The sequence below is a fragment of the Coregonus lavaretus genome (genome assembly GCF_964263955.1).
Source record: "Coregonus lavaretus genome assembly, chromosome: 10".
Classification (NCBI taxonomy): Eukaryota; Metazoa; Chordata; class Actinopteri; order Salmoniformes; family Salmonidae; genus Coregonus; species Coregonus lavaretus.
Window position 1 is genome coordinate 33,755,782 of NC_139997.1, and position 10,000 is coordinate 33,765,781.

Consider the following 10,000-nt stretch of genomic DNA (forward strand, 5'->3'; position numbering starts at 1 on the left):
AGGATACAGAGAGAGGAAAATGATACAGAGAGAGAGAGAGCAAGAGAGAGTGGGAGAAGAGATAATGCAGAAAGAGAGGGGGAGAGGATACACAGAGAAAGAGAGAAAATATACAGAATAGAGAAAGAGAGAGGGCGAGAGGGAAGAGAGGATACAGAAATGGGGTGAGAGGGAGGATAGAGAGAGAGAGAGAGAGAGAGAGAGAGAGAGAGAGAGAGAGAGAGAGAGAGAGAGAGAGAGAGAGAGAGAGAGAGAATATCAATCAAATGTATTTATAGAGCCCTTTTTACAACAGCAGTTGTCACAAAGTGCTTATACAGAAACCGAGCTTAAAACCCCAGAGAGCTAGCAATGCAGATGTAGAGGCACAGTGTCTAGGAAACCCCCCTAGAAAGGCAGAAACCTAGGAAGAAACCTAGAGAGGAACCAGGCTCTAAGTGGTGGCCAGTCCTCTCCTGGCTGTGCCGGGTGGAGATTATAAGAGTACATGGCCATTAAGGCCAGATCGTTCTTTAAGATGTTCAAACGTTCATAGAAGACCAGCAGTGTCAATAATAATCACAGTGGTTGTAGAGGATACAGAATAGAGAGAGGGGGAAGAGAGGAGAGAGAGAGAGAGAGAGAGAGAGAGAGAGAGAGAGAGAGAGAGAGAGAGAGAGAGAGAGAGAGAGAGAGAGAGAGAGAGAGATAGATAATACAGAAAGAGAGAGGGGAGAGGATACACACAGAGAAAGAGAGAAAGAAAGAGAAAATATACAGCAATATAGAAAGAGAGAGGGGAAGAGAGATACAGAAATGGAGAGAGAGGGAGGATATAGAAATATATATATATAGAGAGAGAGAAAGAGGACACATAAAGAGAGAGCGAGAGAGAAGGGGAAGAGGATACAGAAATAGAAAGAGAGAGGGGAGAGGATGGACCTCTCTGATGAGAATTGGCTACCTGTCCTGTTGGGGGAGGACGCAGAGAGCTGTGGGTAGCTCACTACATTGCTGCCTGCCATGAGACGAGGGACAGGTCCGACAGACCAACCAACCTGCACATGTCCTCTATGCCATTGTTATTGTTATTGTTCAATGTATGGTTATTTTGACCCTAGATTATTGTTGATACTGTTGTCCCGTTGACAATATTGATTATTATTTTAATTGTGTTAATATTGTAAATCTCCAAAGTAAGCTTTGGAAATATGTACATTGTTATGTCATGCCAATAAAGCAAATTGAATTGAATTGAGAGAAAGAAAGACGAGGTACAGAAAGAGAGAGAGAGAGGGGGGAATGTTAAACATACGTTTCCCATGCCAATAAAGCTCTTAAATTGAAATTGAATTGAATTGAGAGAGAGAGAGCGAGAGGGGGAAGAGAGGACACAGCGAGAGAGAGAGAGAGAGAGGGGGGGGGGGGGGCAAGAGAGGATACAGAAAGACAAAGAGAGATAGACAGCGAAAGAAAGAGAGGATACAGAAATAGAGAAAGAAAGAGAGAGGGAAGAAAGGATAGAGAGAGAGGGGGGAGAGAGGATACACACACACAGAGAGAGAGAGAAGATACAGTAATAGAGCGAGAGAGGGGGAAGAGAGGACACATACAGTGGGGAAAAAAGTATTTAGTCAGCCACCAATTGTGCAAGTTCTCCCACTTAAAGAGAGGCCTGTATTTTCATCATAGGTACATGTCAACTATGACAGACAAAATGAGAATTTATTTTCCAGAAAAATCATATTGTAGTATTTGTAATGAATTTATTTGCAAATTATGGTGGAAAATAAGTATTTGGTCAATAACAAAAGTTTCTCAATACTTTGTTATATACCCTTTGTTGGCAATGACACAGGTCAAACGTTTTCTGTAAGCCTTCACAAGGATTTCACACACTGTTGCTGGTATTTTGGCCCATTCCTCCATGCATATCTCCTCTAGAGCAGTGATGTTTTGGGGCTGTCGCTGGGCAACACAGACTTTCAACTCCCTCCAAAGATTTTCTATGGGGTTGAGATCTGGAGACTGGCTAGGCCACTCCAGGACCTTGAAATGCTTCTTACGAAGCCACTCCTTCGTTGCCCGGGCGGTGTGTTTGGGATTCATTGTCATGCTGAAAGACCCAGCCACGTTTCATCTTCAATGCCCTTGCTGATGGAAGGAGGTTTTCACTCAAAATCTCACGATACATGACCCCATTCATTCTTTCCTTTACACGGATCAGTCGTCCTGGTCCCTTTGCAGAAAAACAGCCCCAAAGCATGATGTTTCCACCCCCATGCTTCACAGTAGGTATGGTGTTATTTGGATGCAACTCAGCATTCTTTGTCCTCCAAACACGACGAGTTGAGTTTTTACCAAAAAGTTCTATTTTGGTTTCATCTGACCATATGACATTCTCCCAATCCTCTTCTGGATCATCCAAATGCACTCTAGCAAACTTCAGACGGGCCTGGACATGTACTGGCTTAAGCAGGGGGACACGTCTTGCACTGCAGGATTTGAGTCCCTGGCGGCGTAGTGTGTTACTGATGGTAGGCTTTGTTACTTTGGTCCCAGCTCTCTGCAGGTCATTCACTAGGTCCCCCCGTGTGGTTCTGGGATTTTTGCTCACCGTTCTTGTGATCATTTTGACCCCAGCGGGGTGAGATCTTGCGTGGAGCCCCAGATCGAGGGAGATTATCAGTGGTCTTGTATGTCTGCCATTTCCTAATAATTGCTCCCACAGTTGATTTCTTCAAACCAAGCTGCTTCCCTATTGCAGATTCAGTCTTCCCAGTCTGGTGCAGGTCTACAATTTTGTTTCTGGTGTCCTTTGACAGCTCTTTGGTCTTGGCCATAGTGGAGTTTGGAGTGTGACTGTTTGAGGTTGTGGACAGGTGTCTTTTATACTGATAACAAGTTCAAACAGGTGCTATTAATACAGGTAACGAGTGGAGGACAGAGGAGCCTCTTAAAAGAAGAAGTTACAGGTCTGTGAGAGCCAGAAATCTTGCTTGTTTGTAGGTGACCAAATACTTATTTTTCCACCATAATTTGCAAATACATTTATTAAAAATCCTACAATGTGATTTTCTGGATTTGTTTTCATCAATTTGTCTGTCATAGTTGACGTGTACCTATGATGAAAATTACAGGCCTCACTCATCTTTTTAAGTGGGAGAACTTGCACAATTGGTGGCTGACTAAATACTTTTTCCCCCCACTGTATATAAAAAAAGATACATAAAGAGAGAGATAAGCACTAAAACAATACAGAAATACACTACGGAAAAAGAAGGAACAGCATGTCAGAAATCAGCTCAATGTTATTGAAGAATCCATAGACTCTAACCACTTCTGGGAAAATTGGAAAACACTAAACAAACAACAACACGAAGAGCTATCTATCCAAAACGGAGATGTATGGGTAAACCACTTCTCCAACCTTTTTGGCCCTATAACAGAGAACAAACAGCAAAAAAAATATACATGATCAAATGCAAATCTTAGAATCAACTATTAAAGACTACCAGAACCCACTGGATTCTCCAATTACATTGAATGAACTACAGGACAAAATACAAACCCTCCAACCCAAAAAGTCCTGTGGTGTTGATGGTATCCTCAATGAAATGATAAAATATACAGACCACAAATTTCAATTAGCTATACTTAAACTCTTTAACATCATCCTTAGCTCTGGCATCTTCCCCAATATTTGGAACCAAGGACTGATCACCCCAATCCACAAAAGTGGAGACAAATTTGACCCCAATAACTACCGTGGGATATGCGTCAACAGCAACCTTGGGAAAATCCTCTGCATTATCATTAACAGCAGACTAGTTCATTTCCTCAGTGAAAACAATGTACTGAGCAAATGTCAAATTGGCTTTTTACCAAATTACCGTACGACAGACCACGTATTCACCCTGCACAGCCTAATTGACAAACAAACAAACCAAAACAAAGGCAAAGTCTTCTCATGCTTTTGTTGATTTCAAAAAAGCTTTTGACTCAATTTGGCATGAGGGTCTGCTATACAAATTGATGGAAAGTGGGGTTGGGGGAAAAACATACGACATTATAAAATCCATGTACACAAACAACAAGTGTGCGGTTAAAATTGGCAAAAAACACACAAATGTCTTTCCACAGGGCCGTGGGGTGAGACAGGGATGCAGTTTAAGCCCCACCCTCTTCAACATATATATCAATGAATTGGCGAGGGCACTAGAACAGTCTGCAGCACCCGGCCTCACCCTACTAGAATCTGAAGTCAAATGTCTTCTGTTTGCTGATGATCTGGTGCTTCTGTCACCAACCAAGGAGGGCCTACAGCAGCACCTAGATCTTCTGCACAGATTCTGTCAGACCTGGGCCCTGACAGTAAATCTCAGTAAGACAAAAATAATGGTGTTCCAAAAAAGGTCCAGTTGCCAGGACCACAAATACAAATTCCATCTAGACACCGTTGCCCTAGAGCACACAAAAAACTATACATACCTCGGCCTAAACATCAGCGCCACAGGTAACTTCCACAAAGCTGTGAACGATCTGAGAGACAAGGCAAGAAGGGCCTTCTATGCCATCAAAAGGAACATAAAATTTGACATACCAATTAGGATCTGGCTAAAAATACTTGAATCAGTTATAGAACCCATTGCCCTTTATGGTTGGTTCTGAGGTCTGAGGTCCGCTCACCAACCAAGAATTCACAAAATGGGACAAACACCAAATTGAGACTCTGCATGCAGAATTCTGCAAAAACATCCTCCGTGTACAACGTAAAACACCAAATAATGCATGCAGAGCAGAATTAGGCCAATACCCGCTAATTATCAAAATCCAGAAAAGAGCCGTTAAATTCTATAACCACTTAAAAGGAAGCGATTCCCAAACCTTCCATAACAAAGCCATCACCTACAGAGAGATGAACTTGGAGAAGAGTCCCCTAAGTAAGCTTGTCCTGGGGCTCTGTTCACAAATACAAACAGACCCCACACAGCCCCAGGACAACAACAACAACAACAACAACAACAACAACACAATTAGACCCAACCAAATCATGAGAAAACAAAAAGAGAATTACTTGACACATTGGAAAGAACAAACAAATAAACAGAGCAAACTAGAATGCTATTTGGCCCTAAACAGAGAGTACACAGTGGCAGAATACCTGACCACTGTGACTGACCCAAACTTAAGGAAAGCTTTGACTATGTACAGACTCAGTGAGCATAGCCTTGCTATTGAGAAAGGCCGCCGTAGGCAGACCTGGCTCTCAAGAGAAGACAGGCTATGTGCACACTGCCCACAAAATGAGGTGGAAACTGAGCTGCACTTCCTAACCTCCTGCCAAATGTATGACCATATTAGAGACACATATTTCCCTCAGATTACAGCGATCCACAAAGAATTCGAAAACAAACCCAATTTTGATAAACTCCCTTATCTACTGGGTGAAAAACCACAGTGTGCCATCACAGCTGCAAGATTTGTGACCTGTTGCCACAAGAAAAGGGCAACCAGTGAAGAACAAACACCATTGTAAATACAACCCATATTTATGTTTATTTATTTTCCCATTTGTACTTTAACTATTTGCACATTGTTACAACACTGTAAATATACATAATATGACATTTGAAATGTCTTTATTCTTTTGAAACTTCTGAGTGTAATGTTTACTGTTAATATTTATTGTTTATTTCACTTTTGTTTACTATCTACTTCACTTGCTTTGGCAATGTTAACACACGTTTCCCATGCCAATAAAGCCCTTAAATTGAATTGATAAGACACAGAAGATACTGAAATAGAGAGAGAAAGAGAGGACACAGAGAGAGAGAGAGAGCCATAGAGAGAAAGGATACAGAAATAGAGAAAGAGAGAGGGGAAGAGAGGATACACAGAGTGAGAGAGAGAGAGAGAGAGAGAGAGAGAGAGAGAGAGAGAGAGAGAGAGAGAGAGAGAGAGAGAGAGAGAGAGAGAGAGAGAGAGAGAGAGAGAGAGAGCGAGAGAGAGAGAGCGAGAGAGAGAGAGAGAGAGAGAGAGAGAGAGAGCGAGCGAGAGCGATAGAGAGAGGGTACAGATAGAAAGAAGATGCAGAAATAGAGAAAGAGAAGACAGAAATAGAGAGAGAAAGCGAGAGAGGGGGGAAGAGAGGACACAGAGAGAAAGAAGATACTAAAATAGAGAGAAAGGGGGGGGAAGAGAGGACACATTTAAAAAAGATACATAAAGAGAGAGGGGAAGACAGAAGATACTGAAATAGAGAGAGAAAGAAGGGAAGAGAGAATACAGAGGAAGCAAGAGAAGACACATAAATATAGAGAAAGAGGGTGAGAGAGGGGGGGAGAGGAAAGAGAGGGAGCGATAGAGAAAGGATACAGAAATAGAGAAAGAGAGAGGGGAAGAGTGGATACACAGAGAGAGAGGTAGAGATAGAAAGAAGATGCAGAAATAGAGAAAGAGAAGACAGAAATAGAGAAAGAGAGAGGGGAAGAGGATACAGAGAAAGAGAGAACAAGAGAGTGGAAGACAGGATACAGAAAGAGAGAGAGAGGGGGGAGAGAAGGGAAGAGAGGATACACAGAGTGACAGAGAGAGAGAGAGAGGGGAAGAGACGATACACAGAGAGAGACAGAGAGAGGGGGGAAGAGAGAATACACAGAGTGACAGAGCGAGGGGAAGAGAGGATACAGAAAGAGAGAGGAGAGAGAGAGAATGACCTCAGAGTGCCACTCATTTCCCTCCTTCCTGAAACTGAGAAACTAGGCGATTGTCACTAAAAGTTCACCAACTATGCTGATCCACATTTGAGATTGAGCCAATGAGAGAACATTTATTAATTATAAAATGTCAATGAGGCAAGAAACAAATCAAAACCAGGGGGACGGGGAGTGATGGAAAACGTACAACAGCCAGTTATAAGTTTGGAGGATGATAGAACAAGAGACAGACAAAGGCACAGTGCAGAACACACAGACAGAATAGAGAGTGCAAACCAGTGCTTTCGAGAGCGGCAATGCTGATTACCCCGACCAGCTGGATAACTAATAGGCACAGTGTAATCTATGTGAGAAAGGCAATATGCTAAACATAATTCATTACCGCATGATGTAAATGATCTTCCTCCTCAGCAAAGTCAGTGATTGGCTGGGTTGGACGTGGAGCTGCGCGATGGGTTGGAGCAGGGTGCCGGCCCGGGTAGCTAGATTGGCTGCCGACAGCGCTGCCTCGCTTTTGTCCATTGATGGGAGTCTTGTTCAGCCCAGCTGTGTCTCCATGGAAGTGGCACCTTAGGAGGCTCCACTGCTCCCCCTGCCCAGCTGCCATCATCCCCTTCCTCGCCTCCCTGTCCCTCAACCCCCAGCCCCCCTTCACCCAGCTTCCCAGCACACCCTGGTGCAAGGCAGTGGCTGCCATGAAACACCAGACCCTGGCACCGAGCCCAGATGGCATTTTTCCCCCTGGCAACTTTTATCAGACTGTAAAACAGAGTCCAACGAGAGAAAGCTCTTAGAAAGCATCATTAAGCGCTAAGTGAACAGACAGCAATTTGAGCTCCAGTTTTCTTTTCTTCCCTCCAAGTCTTTTTTTTGGGGGGCTGGGTAATTTTCTCAAGCTTTATACCGACTTAAGAGGTGTCGGTTGATTGATATTCAGTTCAGGGAAGAAAAAGACGTCAGTGAACAAAAAAGGGGAAAATAACTGTGCTGAATGGCTTTGAAAAGAATGTCCTGCTGCTTTCTATTCTGCAGATTGCCAGCGGTGTGAACCCAGAGCTGCTGATATTTAAATAGCCTTTTGCTCCCACAAAAGAGACCAGCACCTCTGGTGCTACGGCTAGATTCATATATCTCATTCATTGCTAATTTTTCAGCCAGGCGAGGCCAAGACGGAGGGTGACTCAAAACATTTTTCATCCTTGTTGAGCTTTTTTGGAACTTCAGTGTGAATAGGAAGAAGTGGTATCAAATGTACCAGACAAACAGAATAGACCACTGTTTTCTCCTGCCATCTATCATGAACTGTCTGCCTATGTGCTTCCTCCCTTCTCTGGCCAATCAGTGCTTGGCTCACTGCGGCAGGGACCAGCACAATAGGTAGGCTAGGTGCCAGCCATGATGCAGCCTGTCTGTTGGCCAGTGTTTTGGCGCGGGCGGGCGACAGACTAGGGCTTATTTACTGCTCATTTATTCAAATGCGACGTGGTCATGAAACCATAGCTGCCGAGTCACTGTCTGTCTGACGGAGGGTCTTGTTTCATTGCATCAGATTAATTACAACGTGAACGCTAATTTATTCAAACGCGACGTGGTCATAAAACCATAGCTGCCGAGTCACTGTCTGTCTGACGGAGGGTCTTGTTTCATTGCATCAGGTTAATTACAACGTGAACGCATGCTCTCTACAAAACAAACAGAAAAACAGGTGGCAGCCAGGCAGCCAGGCAGCATGCACCCTCCTCCTCCTACCCCCACACAGTAGGTGTTATTATGCAAAAGCTCCGCCAGTAGGCCTAATGCAAACCAAATGGTTAAAGGATAACAAATCCCTCAACAACAGGAAGTGTTCCAGGAAGTGTGATTAATCCCAGACCCCATAAATGCGACACACAATTACTAGTGGCAACAGTGCATTCATTCTCTATAGAAAATAGCGTAATGATGTTTAACCACACACCTAAAAGCCCAACTGTTTTATTAATTAATTGAGATTAAAAAATGCAGAAATAATAAGGCATTAAATTAATGTTTTTCACTTAAATTAATTATCGCCAAATTCACAAAAGGAAATATTCAAAACCAGCTAAAATTAAGGCTGTTCAGAGAGCAGATAACAAAATCCCATTCTTACGTGGTCACTCACATACAATCCTAGTGTAGACAACAGTCAATCACCAGATAATTCTGTGAAAAACATGAGTGCTTGGATGAGAATAGCCTATAGATCCAATATTCTTAGGATCAAGACAAGAATGTGCGATGCACGCTGAAATAAGATGAATGATGATTTCACCACTATGTCCCTCATCAAATATTCATGGCCTTGTGAAGTTAAGTCACACGCACACACACACGGTGGCATGGGGTAACCCCTTGGTAAGTGAAAAAAATGTGTGCGGCAGGTAGCGTAGCGGTTCGTGGTGGGCCAGCAACCGGAGGGTTGCCAGTTCGAATCCCGGGTCCGACTGGAAAAATCTGTCGGGAAGTGAGCTTGCAACCAGAGGGTTGCTGGTATCATATCCTAGATGCCATCGCCTGCCGTTATGCCCTTGAGCAAGGCACTTAACCCACCACAACAACAGCTCCCCTGGGACCCAGTGTGGCAGCCCCTGGCACCGCTCCAAAAATTGCACACAATTGACCAATAAAGTGATCTATCTGATCTCGCTTAGGTTGTTTGAGAGCAGAGTGTAAAACAAGGACAGACACTTTATTGGTTGAGGCAGACAATACCGAGCCATCCAGGAAGACTCTCGCTGCTCCGGACGACCAGGTGCTTTCGCTCTCCGAGGCTGACGTGAGGAAAACAAAGCCGCCGGCCCAGATGGCATCCCTGGCCGCGTCCTCAGAGTGTGTGCTGACCAGCTGGCGGGTGTCTTCTCTGACATCTTCAACCTGTCCCAGGCTGTAGTCCCCACCTGCTTCGCTTCAAGGAGAACACCATCATCCCAATGCCCAAGAAAAACAATGACTATCGCCATGTCGCACTCACCCCGGTCATCATGAAGTGCTTCGAGAGGCTGGTCATGGCTCACATCAAGGCGAGCATGCCAGGCACACTGGACCCACTCCAATTTGCATACTACTTCAACAGATCCATGGAAGATGCCTTTTCCATCGCTCTTCACATGGCCGTAATGCATCTGGACAAGATGAACACCTATGTGAGAAAGCTGTTCAGTGACTTCAGTTTAGCATTCAACACTATTGTTCCCTCCAAGCTCGACACCACCCTCTGCAACTGGATCCTAGACTTCCTGATGGGCAGACCACAGGTTGTGAGGATTGTCAACAACACCTCC